At 41.1% G+C, this 16,307-nt stretch overlaps 1 protein-coding gene across 3 annotated transcripts in view; it reads right to left on the reverse strand.

The window, feature by feature from the left end:
* LOC126106314 (1-phosphatidylinositol 4,5-bisphosphate phosphodiesterase) overlaps window positions 1–15,487 on the reverse strand; it is a 409,255-nt gene extending 393,768 nt beyond the window's left edge. For 2 of the 3 annotated variants that reach the window (XM_049912540.1, XM_049912541.1), the window contains exon 1: window positions 15,337–15,487. The gene's annotated coding sequence lies outside the window, so the exon portion shown is untranslated. The remainder of the gene's footprint in view (window positions 1–15,336) is intronic. The other variant, XM_049912542.1, reaches the window with a different exon arrangement.
* Window positions 15,488–16,307: the final 820 nt, after the last annotated feature.

Here is a 16,307-nt window from a genome sequence, read left to right on the forward strand (position 1 = left end):
GGAACCTCCATTTTTAATTGAGATTGTTGTACTTCTCTCTTCAAGTTCATAATTCTTTATTCTCCACAATGTTATTCGTCCATCTGACCTAAACGGCTCATATCGACTCTCGTCAGTAAGTACTACCTTCTTCCACAACTCAAACACATTGCATTTCTGTTTTCTTGCATATGTAGCTCGCTTCCTTCTATTGACTTTACCTGATGTAAGGTTTTCTACGCGCTGTTCAGTCTCCATAACTATCTTCATAAAGCACGTTCCTTACAAAGAGTATTAAAACAGACTTTGCTGTGTGCAGCTGAACTGCAGTAGCAAGGTTTGGAGCGCTTAGTTTTGGATGGTTCTTAATTTCTCTACGTAGCTGTCATTTTTTCATCTCGGATAGAACTGCAGAGTGACCGCTTCGTGTATGATTTTCGTACGTTTATTTCTGGTTAATCCTAAATATGATAGTCTCCACTGCACTGGTATGGTCTCCACATGGTTTCTCCGATTTCTTGAAAAGATTTTAGTTTTGGAAACAATCTCATGAAGATTTCCCTCTCTTCTTTTGCTGTTTCGCGACGTTTTCGATTGCTTAAATATGACATAACGGCTTTGAAAACACAGAAGTAACTATCCATTACAATTGATGAAGCTCAACTGCATGGGGAAACAGAGAGGGGTGTGCGTCTGTGCGTGTTTACTAGACGAATAATTGTTTGACATCAACTGGGGCATCACTTTAAACAACGTGTATTTGTTCACAAATTACGCAACATATTAACCCAAATAGCGTTTCATTTGTAAGTGTAGGTAATGTAAGGAACTAGTTATTGCTCATTTCTTAGCTACATTTGTATGACTGCTTGGGACGAATACTTTTTGGAGTAGCTGTAGATTACAGTAGTTACAGAGAAATGAAGAGGCTTGCACAGGACAGACTAACGGGGAGAGGTGTATCAAAGTGGTTTTGTACACGGAGGAGGGCGGGGGGGGGGGGGGGAAAGTTGAAAAGCTAAGTGGAAGAAGGGATATATTTCAAAAATCGTATATTTTTACACACAAGGCAGAGGTCTCCATGTATGGTAGGCCAACAGTTGTGTTCTGTAGTTGTGCACTGCAACATAATTAGCTGGTGGTTGTATTTTAAATATCTGCATAATTGCACGTCAGTCTCAGACAGTACGAGTCATAAAAATGACTAAGTTAACAATTGTGACCATTAAAAGAATGTTTTAAAAACGCAAAATGCAGAGACGATGAATTTGCTAGCGCGGCCACTACAGGGCCCAGACTTTAAAGGTAAGAAAAATTTTTGAAGTGTTTTCACAAGCACACAAGCTTTGTACTATAAGAAAGCTGTATGTTACGAAATCTAACGACCAGAAAGATACGTCTTTCACTGGATCGATTAAACTGTTACATGTTGCTTGAAGTCGACCGTAATTTGTAGTTCGAAAACAAAATACACTTTGTCTCCAGGAACCGTACAAGAAAACGAAGTCTGCTAGAGAGCCAACCTTAGGTTTCGTGTAATTGTATACAAGGTAGTCATTAGCTTGGAAACAAAGCAGTTAAGGGCAAATCCCCTAATGAAGTGGGAGCAAAACACCAAAATCTGTCGTCATTAAGATTAAACATCATAATGCCTAATTTCCCAACACTACACCCGCTACACGGAAGTTCCTACACTTAACTAACGTTTGACGCCGATTTCAAAGTAAAGATTTATTTGACACTTTTATTCAGAAGCATCGAGGCCCATAGGCATTCGTGGAGGACGAATAGTACCGGAACACTATAAGATAACATTAACTAGAGGACAGAGCAGTAAAGAATTCAATAATATCCAGTGAAGTTATTAGCGAATGCGAATGTGAAATAATCTGGGTTAAGCTAAGTATCAAAGGTGGGTCAGATATGATAGTCGGATGCTTCTATAGACCACCTGCATCAGCAACCGTAGTAGTTGAGCGCCTCAGAGAGAACCTGCAGAACGTCGTGAAGAAGTTTCGTGATCATACTATTGTAATAGGGGGAGACTTCAATCTACCAGGTATAGAATGGGATAGTCACACAATCAGAACTGGAGCCAGGGACAGAGACTCTTGTGACATTATCCTGACTGCCTTGTCCGAGAATTACTTCGAGCAGATAGTTAGAGAAACAACTCGTGAAGCTAACGTTTTAGACCTCATAGCAACAAATAGACCGGAACTTTTCGACTCCGTGAATGTAGAAGAGGGTATCAGTGATCATAAGTCAGTGGTTGCATCAATGACTACAAGTGTAATAAGAAATGCCAAGAAAGGAAGGAAAATATATTTGCTTAACAAGAGTGATAGGGCACAAATCGCAGAATATCTGAGTGACCACCATCAAACGTTCATTTCTGAGGAAGAGGATGTGGAACAAAAATGGAAAAAATTCAGAAACATCGTCCAGTACGCCTTAGATAAGTTCGTACCGACTAAGGTCCAAAGCGAGGGGAAAGATCCACCGTGGTATAACAATCATGTACGAAAGGTACTACGGAAACAAAGAAAGCTTCATCATAGGTTTAAGAGTAGTCGAATCATAGCTGATAAGGAAAAGCTGAACGAAGCGAAAAATAGCGTAAAGAGAGCAATGAGAGAAGCATTCAACGAATTCGAACATAAAACATTGGCAAACAATCTAAACAAGAACCCTAAAAAGTTTTGGTCATATGTAAAATCGGTAAGCGGATCTAAATCCCCTATTCAGTCACTCGTTGACCACGATGGCACCGAAACAGAGGACGACCGAAGAAAGGCAGAAATACTGAATTCAGTGTTCCGAAACTGTTTCACTGCGGAAAATCGTAACACGGTCCCTGACTTCAGCCGTCGCACGGACGCCAAAATGGAAAATATTGAAATAAACGATATCGGAATTGAAAAACAACTGCTATCACTTAGTAGCGGAAAAGCATCCGGACCAGACGAGATACCCTTAAGATTCTACAGTGATTATGCTAAAGAACTTGCCCCCTTTCTATCAGCAATTTATCGTAGATCGCTGGAAGAACGTAAAGTACCTAGCGACTGGAAGAAAGCGCAGGTCGTTCCCATTTTCAAGAAGGGTCATAAATCAGATGCGAATAATTATAGGCCTATTTCGCTTACGTCAATCTGTTGTAGAATAATGGAACATGTTTTGTGTTCTCGTATTATGACGTTCTTAGATAATACAAATCTCCTTCATCATAACCAACATGGATTCCGCAAACAGAGATCATGTGAAACTCAGCTCGCCCTATTTGCCCAAGAAATTCACAGTGCCGTAGACACTGGCGAGCAGATTGATGCCGTATTCCTGGACTTCAGGAAGGCATTTGATACGGTTCCGCACTTACGTTTAGTGAAAAAAATACGAGCTTACGGAATATCGGACCAGGTTTGTGATTGGATTCAGGATTTCCTAGAAGAAAGAACACAACATGTCATTCTTAACGGTTCAAATCTGCAGATGTAGAGGTAATTTCGGGAGTACCGCAAGGAAGCGTGATAGGACCTTTATTGTTTACAATATACATAAATGACTTAGTTGACAACATCGGTAGCTCCGTGAGGCTATTTGCAGATGACACGGTTGTCTACAAGAAAGTAGCAACATCAGAAGACTCGTACGTACTCCAGGAAGACCTGCAGAGGATTAATGCATGGTGCGACAGCTGGCAGCTTTCCCTAAACGTAGATAAATGTAATATAATGCGCATACATAGGGGCAGAAATCCATTCCAGTACGATTATGCCATAGGTGGTAAATCATTGGAAGCGGTAACGACCGTAAAATACTTAGGAGTTACTATCCGGAGCGATCTGAAGTGGAATGATCACATAAAACAAATAGTGGGAAAAGCAGGCGCCAGGTTGAGATTCATAGGAAGAATTCTAAGAAAATGTGACTCATCGACGAAAGAAGTAGCTTACAAAACGCTTGTTCGTCCGATTCTTGAGTATTGCTCATCAGTATGGGACCCTTACCAGGTTGGATTAATAGAAGAGATAGACATGATCCAGCGAAAAGCAGCGCGATTCGTCATGGGGACATTTAGTCAGCGCGAGAGCGTTACGGAGATGCTGAACAAGCTCCAGTGGCGGACACTTCAAGAAAGGCGTTACGCAATACGGAGAGGTTTATTATCGAAATTACGAGAGAGCACATTCCGGGAAGAGATGGGCAACATATTACTACCGCCCACATATATCTCGCGTAATGATCACAACGAAAAGATCCGAGAAATTAGAGCAAATACGGAAACTTACAAGCAGTCGTTCTTCCCACGCACAATTCGTGAATGGAACAGGGAAGGGGGGATCAGATAGTGGTACAATAAGTACCCTCCGCCACACACCGTAAGGTGGCTCGCGGAGTATAGATGTAGATGTAGAGAGACCGCAGACAGACGTTCGTTCGACCTCCGAAGGCTTGCAGACAAAAATCAAATCTGACACAATAAATGATAAAGCAGGTAAAAAACATTATCTGCCATGAGTTAGAAAGTTAGCAATGCCTGATGTCTGATTACGAGGCTCATCTTTTAACAGTGTCTTCGTAACATGACACTGCAACTGTTTCAAAATTTTTCAATTGTCGTCGTTAAATCAATGACATTTTCGAAACTGGCAGAGTAGTTTGCTTGCAGTGAGTGTTTAAAGGAAGGTAAATACATGAAATTTTCACCTGAAGGTTTTGGATTCGTCACTTTCTAAGATTTTCGTACAGATTTTGTACGACAACAATGCTTCGAATAGTTTCTCTCAACTTTAGGTAATCAACCTCCCTCAGAAACGATGGTTTGCAAAATTTTGCCGTTGGCATGCTTCCATCAGCCATGCGATGATTTTTTTTATCTGGTTGTATAGACAGTAACAATAATAATAATAATAATAATAATAATAATAATAATGCATCAGTGACGTGCGCAACATATCAGAAGAAGGCGCGTTTGTGAGACACAGGCACATGGAAGACTGCAGTGCATTCGATTTTACATCACCATTTGGCTATGGAAAAAACCTGTTCCCCACAGATTCCACACGGTACAAGCAAACTCAAAAAACCGGCTCTTGTCAGTTGGAGTAGGGAAATTAAACCAACGTAAAGACATCAAACTAAAATGAGATGAAATCCGGTTATTCGTGCGTGCCGGAAACTAAACAGCAATCAACCAAAGATGAGCCGATACCAACAGTTTAGTTCTGTCGTGGAGCATTCCCAAGCAAATGATCGCTCGTTTGCTTGGATACACGGGACTTAACAGCTTTGGAGGACGGAGAACAGTTAAATCCGAACAGTATACACACAACAATCTGTCAAGATGAAGTCGGGAAAACCGACCGAAGACGTCTCATCTTTCTCCATCAGCTGTCAGGCAACAGGCAAACACCTTATGAATTTGGCGAAAACATCGAATTAGTCTCATTGCCCGTATTCAGCTGACCTATCGCCCGCCAGTTTACTTTTGCTCATGTCACACAAAAAATACGATGATACCGATTTTCATCACACAGATTTTGAGTCACTTCAAAAATGTGTTTCCGCTCCTGACATGGTCCGAACACACGTAATTGCGTATAACATTTAAGAGGCGAATATTCTGAGAAACAATAAAACAATTTGTATCTAGACAATGGATTTCTTTAATTGTTTTTATAAAAATTTCTACGAATCTACGACAGCCGCATTTACCCGCTCATTAAATGTACGAGGGTAATCCCAAAGTACAGAACTCTGTTTGTGTGGCAGTTGGTCACACTGTTATGAAGAGAGCTTCACGCGCTGTGTGTAGACACGCGCACGCCGCGCTGAGGCGCTCCGTCTTGGCTTGGCAGCCGTTGAGAATGGAGCTGCCGTTGGATGTTACGGCCAAGTGCGAATTGCGCGCAGTTATTCGGTTTTTGAACGCAAAGGGCACTGCGCCGATTGAAATCCATCGCCAATTGACGGAAGTGTGTGGTGAGTCGTGCACGGATGTCAAAAATGTTCGTAAGTGTTGTAGAGAGTTTGCAGCTGGTCGGACCGAAATTCTTCCTGAGGTTTCCCGAAGCACCGCTCACAGAATTTTAACGGAAACCATGAACTACCGGAAGGCGTGCGCAAGATGGGTGCCTCGCATGGTGACTGAGGACCACATGCGGCAACGAGTTCATGCTTCCCACGCATTTCTTCACCGCCTTGCAGCCGAACAGGACAACTTTCTGGGCTCAATTGTCACGGGTGACGAAACCTGGGCACACCACTTTACACCTGAGACCAAGCAACAATCACGACAGTGGCGGCATCCTTCTTCGCCAAAGCCGCGGAAATTCAAACAAACACAGTCTGCCGCTAAAGCCATGACAACCGTTTTTTGGGATCGGAAAGGGGTATTGTTGGTCGGCTTTATGCCCACTGGGACCACAATTAACGCTGACAGGTACTGTGAGACTCTGAAAAAATTCAAACGGGCAATTCAGAATGAAGAGGAATGTTGAGCAAGGGCGTACACATTCTCCATGACAACGCTCGCCCACATATCTTTCGGCAAACCGTTGCTCTCCTGCAACAGTTTCAGTGGAACATAATCACCCACCCACCCTGTAGTCCTGACTTGACTATCACCTGTTCCCTAGGTTAAAAGAACACTTGGCCGGAAAGCGATTCGGCTCCGACGACGAGGTGAAAGAAGAGGTTCATAACTTACTGAACAGCATGGCGGCGAGCTGGTATAACATGAGCATACAAAAACTACCACCGCGTCTACAAATATGCATCGACAGAAATGGTGATTATGTCGAAAATGTTCAAGCTGTAAACTGGTTTAAACCATTGTAGAAATAAACAGTCTATGTACTTATAAAAAACAGGAGACCTTACTTTTGGGATTACCCTCGTATTACCTTAGAAAGCTGTGGTATTTCAGTTTAAATGTTTATGATTTGAAAAATGTTAGTACGTATTTTATACTTTCGTCTGCACACATACTCCGCAAGCCATTGCACGCTGTGCAGAGCACCCTGTACCACTACTAGCCATTTGCTTGCCTGATCCCCTCGCAAATAGAGCGAGGGAAAAAGCGTCCGCATGAACCCTTATTTCTCGTGTCTCATCTTCGTGGTCCTTCAGAGAAATGTATGTTAGCGGCAGAAGACTCGTTCTGCAGTCAGCTTCAAATGAAGGTTCTCAAAGGTTTCCCAATAGAGTTCCTTGGGAAAAAAACAACGATGCATTCCCTCCACGGATTCCCATTTGAGTTCCAGAAACATCTCCGTAATACTTGCGTGTTGATCGAACCTATACTCGTAACAAATCTAGGAGCCTGCCTCTGAATTGCTTCGACGGCTTCCTTTAATATAACATTGTACAGACCCCAAACACACAAGCAGTACCCAAGAAGAGGTCGCACCAGCGTCCTGTATGCGTGCTCTTATACAAATGAACCACACTTTCGCAAAATTCTCCCGATACACCGAAGTGGAACTTCCCTACCACGGTCATCACACGCTCGTTCCATTTCATATCGCTTTGCAACGTTACTCCCAGATATTTAAGCGACAGGGGCTGAGTGAAGCTGGGCACTACAAATGCTGTATCCTACTCATCCGCATTAACTTAAATATATCCACATTTAAAGCTAGCTGCCATTCATTACACCAACCACAAATTTTGTCTACGTCGTCTTTTACTCTCCTACAGTCACTCAATTTCTACACCTTCCCGAACGTTACAGCGTCATCAGCAAACAACCGCAGATTGCTGCCCACCCTGTCCGCAAGATCATTTATGTAGACAGAAAATAAAAGTCCTACCACACTTTCCTGGGGTACTCCTGACAATGCCCTTGTCTCTGATGAAAACTCGTCGTTGAGGACAACACACTGGGTTCAAAAAATGGTTCAAACAGCTCTGGGCACTATGGGACTTCTGAGGTCATCAGTCCCCTATAACAGAACTACTTAACCCAAACTAACCTAAGGACATCACAAACATCCATGCCCCAGCCAGGATTCGAACCTGCGACCGTAGCGGTCTCGCGGTTCCAGACTGTAGCGCCTAGAACCGCTCGGCCACCTCGGCCGGCCAATGGGCTCTGTACCTTAAGAAGTCTTCGTGCCACCCACATAAGGGAACCTATCGCATGTGCCCGTACCTACGTAACAGTACGCAGTGGGACACAGTGTCAAATGCTTTCCGGAAATCTAGAAATATGGAATCTGCCCGTTGACCTCCATCCATAGGGTGTGGCAAACAATGGACCAGATAAGGCATCCTGGTTGTTTCGGAGTTTGTACAATATGAGAGATTCTCTGCAGCATCGGCGAGGAGGGGAACACGTGAAAAATATCTTCCCCTACATCCACACTCCGCAAACTACCGTGAAGTACAGGGTTATTACAAATGATTGAAGCGATTTCACAGCTCTACAATAACTTTATTATTTGAGATATTTTCACAATGCTTTGCACACACATATAAAAACTCAAAAAGTTTTTTTAGGCATTCACAAATGTTCGATATGTGCCCCTTTAGTGATTCGGCAGACATCAAGCCGATAATCAAGTTCCTCCCACACTCGGCGCAGCATGTCCCCATCAATGAGTTCGAAAGCATCGTTGACGCGAGCTCGCAGTTCTGGCGCGTTTCTTGGTAGAGGAGGTTTAAACACTGAATCTTTCACATAACCCCACAGAAAGAAATCGCATGGGGTTAAGTCGGGAGAGCGTGGAGGCCATGACATGAATTGCTGATCGTGATCTCCACCACGACCGATCCATCGGTTTTCCAATCTCCTGTTTAAGAAATGCCGAACATCGTGATGGAAGTACGGTGGAGCACCATCCTGTTGAAAGATGAAGTCAGCGCTGTCGGTCTCCAGTTGTGGCACGAGCCAATTTTCCAGCATATCCAGATACACGTGTCCTGTAACGTTTTTTTCGCAGAAGAAAAAGGGGCCGTAAACTTTAAACAGTGAGATTGCACAAAACACGTTAACTTTTGGTGAATTACGAATTTGCTGCACGAATGCGTGAGGATTCTCTACCGCCCAGATTCGCACATTGTGTCTGTTCACTTCACCATTAACAAAAAATTTGCTTCATCACTGAAAACAAGTTTCGCACTGAACTCATCCTCTTCCATGAGCTGTTGCGACCGCGCCGAAAATTCAAAGCGTTTGACTTTGTCATCGGGTGTCAGGGCTTGTAGCAATTGTAAACGGTAAGGCTTCTGCTTTAGCCTTTTCCATAAGATTTTGCAAACCGTCGGCTGTGGTACGTTTAGCTCCCTGCTTGCTTTATTCGTCGACTTCCGCGGGCTACGCGTGAAACTTGCCCGCACGCGTTCAACCGTTTCTTCGCTCACTGCAGGCCGACCCGTTGCTTTCCCCTTACAGAGGCATCCAGAAGCTTTAAACTGCGCATACCATCGCCGAATGGAGTTAGCAGTTGGTGGATCTTTGTTGAACTTCGTCCTGAAGTGTCGTTGCACTGTTATGACTGACTGATGTGAGTGCATTTCAAGCACGACATACGCTTTCTCGGCTCCTGTCGCCATTTTGTCTCACTGCGCTCTCGAGCGCTCTGGCGGCAGAAACCTGGAGTGCGGCTTCAGCCGAACAAAACTTTATGAGTTTTTCTACGTATCTGTAGTGTGTCGTGACCATATGTCAATGAATGGAGCTACAGTGAATTTATGAAATCGCTTCAATCATTTGTAATAGCCCTGTACTTGGCGGAGGGTGCGTCCCATTTGTTCCCGTTCCATACACTTATAGTGTGTGGAAAAGAATGATTGATTGGGAGCCTCTGTGCGTATTGCAATTATTTTAATCTTGTCCCCACGATTCCTACGTAAGCGATACGTAAGGATTGGATCCTTGAGTCATCATTTAAAGCCGGTTCTCGAAACTTTGTTAGTAGACGCACGAGTGACATGTAAGCAATCTCCTTTGTAGACTGATTGCACTTCCTCAGTATCCTATCAATAAACCGAAGTCAACCACATGCAGTATCCACAACTGAACCTATGTGATCATTCCATATCATATCCCTACAAATTCTTACACCCAGATATTTGTATGAGTTGGTCGAGTCCAACTGTGATTCAATGATATTATAGTCAGAAGATATCACGTTTTTCAGCTTCGTGAAGTGCAGAAACTTTCCGAAAATTTAAAGCGAGTTGCCAATCTTTGCACCACTCTGAAATCATACCAAGACCTGACCGAATATTTACACAGTTTCCTTCAGATAGTATTCCATTACCGATAACAGCATCATCTGAAAACAGTTAATCCTGTCCGCAAGGTCATGAATACACAACATGAACTGCAAGGGTTCCAACAAACTTCTCCGGTGCACACCTTCTGCATGTGACGATGACTTGCTATCCAAAATAACATGCTGTGATCTCCCTACCAAAAAATCCTCAATTCAGCTACAAATTTCACTTAATACCCGATGTTATCGAACTTTTGAATATAGGTGTAGGAGTGGTACTGAGTCAAATGCTTTTCGGAAGTCAAGAAACACTACATCTACCTGGTTGCCTTGATAAAAAAAAATTAATAATAATAAAGTTTCAATATGTCACGTGAGAAAAGTGTGAGTTGGATTTCACATGACCGATGTTTTCGGAAACCATGCTGGTTGGCATGGGGAAGGTCATCCTGTTCGAGATACCTCATTAAGTTTGAGCTCAGAATATGTCCTAAGATTCTACAACAAACTGTTGTCAAGGATACTGGACGGTAGTTTCGCGGATCACTTCTACTCTTCTTCTTTTACGTGGGTGTGACCTGTGCTGTCTTCCAACTACTGGGCATGGTGTTTTGTTCGAGGGATCTACGATAGATAACAGTCAGAAGAGAGGCTAACTTAGCCGCAAATTCAGTATAGAATCTTTGTTCTATTTTAACTATTTCAGCTGTTTCTCAACACCAATGACAATAATACTCATTGGTATGGTGATTAAATTGGGGCAATTCTCCTGGGTTTTCCTTCGTAAAGGAACATTTCAAAACAGTTAAGGATTTCAGCTTTTGCTTTACTACCCTCAGTTTCACTTCCCATCTCGCTAGGGACTGGTGTCACTAACGGCCTTTACATAGGACCAAATTTCTTTGTGTTTGCCGACAGAAGATTTAACAATATTCTGTTACGGTAGACAATGAAGGCTTCAAGCATTGCTCTCTTTACAGCCAAATGCGCTTCATTCAGCATTTACCTATAACCCTATGCTTCGTTTCACACTTATTATGCACCAGTCTCTGTTTCTTCAGAAGATTCTTTAAAGTGACCACATACTATAGAGGATCCAATTATGAACTGTTTACTGGGTATATATCTATTCACTGCATGGTCAATTTTTCTTTCAAACTTTCCTCTACATGCTCCGGCCCTCTGCTGAAAGTTGCAAGTTCCTTATTGAACTATGACACTACCGATTTTTTTATCTGGTGTACTGAGCTTAGTTTTAATTGTCTTTGGTACTCTGGTAACAATTGGTGTCACAAGCGCGTCGTGGTCACTGATACTAGCTAGTTTGGATGTGGATATCCTCAAAGAAGTCAGGTCTATTTGTTGCCATTAGACCCAGTATATTTCCATCATGAGTGGTGTTCCGTGCCGACGATTCAGTATGACTGGAGGACTTACACGTGGACTGAGGTTTTCACCAAAAACCCTAGAAGGACAAAAATGTAAAAGACTGTAATTTGCTACAAGTAAAGAAAGGCACACGGTTTAACACCAGCCAGTTGAGATCTGGGTTTACTGACAGCCTAGATGTGTTTACATTCACGCTGAAAACATCATCTGATGTAAAGCTCCTTCCATTGGAGAAGTTTCCATTAAGCTCTCAGAAGAAAAGAGTACTCCGTAATTTCCAGGAATTTATACGAGGACTACGAGGAACTACGGACATTGCTAAGTACTGTCAAGACCATGTGAGAACTGACTGATTAAGGTAGATCAGGATTATTTGTAACAGGTGGTAAATGAAAACACAAGAACTGATAAATCTAATACTGCCGGTAGAAATACTTGGTCTGTGGGAAACTTAGTGTGTGTACATTGACTAACATGTCAATGGGTTTTGGCGCCAAATATAAGCAAGTGTTAGTTAGAAACAGATAGTTTTTAAGGTGTACGAAAAAGATTGAGAAACCGATTTCTCATGTCTCCTTTTGTCTCAGGACATGAACACTTATTATAATCTTTCTTGGAATTCAGTTTCTATATGCCACATACAGCAGTTTTCGTATGTTCCTAAGTTTTCGAGGTTTGTCTTAAACTCGCTCCATATCTTGTGGTTTGTCGACATCTACTACATATTTTTGGTTGATGGGGATAATGAAATCAGGGTGACTCCAATACAGTGGTCGAGATGCCTAGAAACTACGTTAGGAAGCAATCTCCACCCAGTTACAATGTGGAGGATTTGCTAAATGCTACCAAGGATGTTGGAAATTTTAACCTGATTTATCGTGAACCTGACAAAAGGTGTGCAGTTCCGAGATCTGTCATATTTCACAGGATTAAAGGCAGGAAAGTACCAACAAATAAAATAATTGGAGCTGGATGAAGCATAGTTCTTTCTCTTGACACAGACGAAAATGCTGCTGAGTGATTGCTCGTGCAAAACTGCGTTATCCATGGCATAAATAGGAAGGGAAAAGCTTAACTGCAGACTACATTAAATTTGACATTACTGTTAACTGTTTAAAAATGGTATACCAGGCGATTACTGATACCATGGTTTCATGACTCGGAATCCGCAGTCTTCTTTAAAAATGCCTGAACTATTTCAGAAGGTCTGAATAGTTGCAAGCGACCTAGATGTTTTACACTCTTTTTTACAAAGATTTATATTGTCTGCACAAATTTATAAATGGAAAAGGAGGTATCAGCAAGGCTGCATTTGTATTTAATGCTGATGAAGCCGCTTTCTGAAGAGCTCCGCCAAAACTGAGGGCCACTGGGCAGAATGGAAATACTCCTCCTTGTCACCAGTTCCAAATAGGCCTGCCTCATCAATTAATCTTTCTGATAATAATAAAAAAAAAAAAAAATCTTTGCCACAGCCGGAAGTTCGAAAGGACCATCACAACTTCAAAATAAATAAATATTTTGTATGATTGAATAAGGATCACGAGAGTTTATATTTCCTTGAACAACTGAAAATTGGTGAGTTTTTAATGAGAATATGTCTTGATACTGCTAATTTTCACATGTGATTAAGACACCAAGAGTTTTATGATATATCTGTATTTCTTCAAACCGTCATAACTTTTCAAATGCGCTTAATTATTCTTAATTTTTCTTTTGATTCTGATCCAATACAAAGTGAACACTATGGTAATTGTAAACATGTATATAAATTAATGTAGAAAAATAACAATTTAAGCAACTCTAGGCTCATATTGTTTAATAATTTTAGTTTTCATTCCTACAGGTCTACCAAACCAATAATTTTGGTATTCACGATTATCCCTCTCAGTGGGGTAAATGTAAATAACCAAGTAAAGGATGAAGTAAGTTAAAATCTGTACCCTAAACCCCATATTTAGATGAAAGAAAGATGTAATAATCAGACCAATTTTCACATTTGTGATAACTGCTACTACAGGTTGTGTAGAGAGAAATATATCCAAGATAAGTAGAAAATATTTATCATTATCCTGGTCTACCTTATAACATGTATAGGGATGTGTACAAACGCCTATAATGAAAACGAGTACACGGTGTTTTTATATTCTGTGTCCAAGTCATTTTCTCCACATATTAGGCAGCAAAAGCCACATATTCCAGGTGATTGACTGGAAACTTAATGCCACCCAATTTCTCTAACTTTCGAAGGGAATGTATGAGGGCTAGTTTTACAAATGTCTAATTGTTAGTTTTTCGATCAGGCGCACAATTGGGACAGAAAATAATTTTTACTGTCTCCAGAAAAATAAGGTTTTTAGACGGTATTCCGTTATCCACTCAGTGATTCAATAACGATACATTGTCCCAGTAAGAAAAGGTGGCAGCACGTTAACCATTCATACACTTTCACATTTATCTTAACTCAATTTTTTGCCTTAGTGATGTGTATTCTACTGCACAATCCAGTGAGAGAGGCACTTATCTTGAATTACGAAAAAAAGTCGTGTAAGACTACGAAAACGCTATATACAGCCGATTAACACAATCTCAGGCAAATAGTCTAAGTAACTGCAATGCTGCAACCGAAAGGTACACGAAGGCATATAGGGAACGAATCATCCATAACTACCATGCAAATGGTTTGCATTTCCTGAAGAAATTCGTAGAAATATATGACTACAGGTACAGGAAGAGAGATCCCAAGCTGTTTCAAGCGCACTACAGTTCAATTTGAACAGGTGCAGTAATCATAGCTGTGGGAGAGAAAAAAAAGCTCAAACCGGATTCCGCTTGCGACTGACATATGAGGAGATAGCCTGTCTCAAAACATACTGGCAGTTTACGTTCACAACTGTTATCACATGCCCGTTCCGGAAACGCATAATCTTAACGAATTCTTTTCCGCCAAGCGTTTGCAACTATCATACAGTACTATTATAAATTTGCTTCCAAACCTTTAATGCTGCACCTTAATGTGTGCTACAAAATGTTTCAAACACTTTGGAAGATTTTGACAATGTACCAGGAACTTTACAGTTGTGCTTGGTCTTAAAATTTCATGTTTTTGATCTGTAATGAACATTTTGCATGAAGGCATTAGAAATTCACGTATGATCCCACGAACATTAGACAACTTTTCTTAGCATTCTACGTTGTTCTTCGCTCTTGAGGCACTTTCGATAGCGGTAAAAACGGGTGATTAGCGTGATATATGATTCCCTTTACACTTGCTACGACCTCAGCTACACTATTATTTTACAGGAACTATGCCTACCAGATTTTGCACTTCACTTCACTAACAATTTGTGGGTTCCGTTGGTGTTTCAGGAAACTGTTACTACTCAATCGACACTAAAAAATATTATATATAACAACATTTTTAACACACTGCAGCAGTTACACGATCTATGGTTAATCAAAACCGTCGCATGTTTTTACATCAGGTAGGAAAAACAGATGTTCTCATAGTTTGTTTACTTTTTTAAGTTTGCCTTCTAGTTGATTTCATACCCGACATTCAACCATAGTTATTATTTCATGATGTGCCACACACATGATGTCACAGTAGAAGATTTCGACATTTACGTTACAGTCGTCACTTTCTGGAAAGTAAAAAGCCTAAAATGTTCTACTGTACAACGCACCATTACAGCTGAGCAGTCAGTCTTTCAAAAAGCAATTACTTTTACTTAGCACTTACCTTCGCGCGTCGGTTGATATGAAGAGTTACATGAAAAAACATTAAACGCGGCGTCTCACTGAACACTTACATTTTAGGACACACTAACACTCCAACCACAACACATATTCATCCAGTATAACCATCCCTTGCCACTGCTTAATGACAACTGCTTCTGCGCCTGCGCCAGCTCGTTGAGCAAAGAGTAGCAGAGAGATGTAACGAAGGAGCGTATAATTATGTTACGTAACTTAAGGGAAGGAGGATCCGAGGCGGGAAATTCAAAGTTTCAACTATACGTTTAGCAGATTAGGTGTGGAAAGTAAGGTTGAAACTATTACTATCGAATAATTTGGAAGTAAAAGTTAGATTTTTCTCTCATGTAGAAAGTAACAATTTATTGTTTGCCAGTACGTTGACCTCCAGAATTATTTTGACACAGGCACTTTCAAAAAATATAAAAGCACTACCAACCTTCAAAACATAGTTCTTCAAAACAGCATGTATCCACAGTGTTAAGGAATTTTTTGAGACTAGTCCAAAATAATTATAAAGAAACCGTAGTGTGAAGACAATGTTATGAGAAATGGGCTACATATACCATGTCAATGAAAAGCATACCTGATTTTTTTCTTATAATTGATCAACATTCAGGCACTGCAGCAGAAATTGAAACTGGTTGCCTGTATCTTGAAAATTAAATTAATAAGGAAGTTTTTATTTTGGTTCTTATACCCAATGGAGCTCTTCTATGGGGAAATTGCAGCAGCTCAAAAACTGTATCAGATGTATAGCAGAAAACACTCCCAAAACTATCCTGTAAGTATCACTTCAAAGATCTCAATATTAAAACTGTCCCAAGCCCCTATATGTATGGTTGCCGTCTCAATGTTAAAGAGACTTTAAAGAATTTTAACTTTTAAGATATCTGTACATGATCAAAACACAACAACTGGACAATCAATTGATATACCCTGCAGTGGCTAGCTGAG

The sequence above is a fragment of the Schistocerca cancellata genome, chromosome 10 (genome assembly GCF_023864275.1).
Source record: "Schistocerca cancellata isolate TAMUIC-IGC-003103 chromosome 10, iqSchCanc2.1, whole genome shotgun sequence".
NCBI classification, from domain to species: domain Eukaryota; kingdom Metazoa; phylum Arthropoda; class Insecta; order Orthoptera; family Acrididae; genus Schistocerca; species Schistocerca cancellata.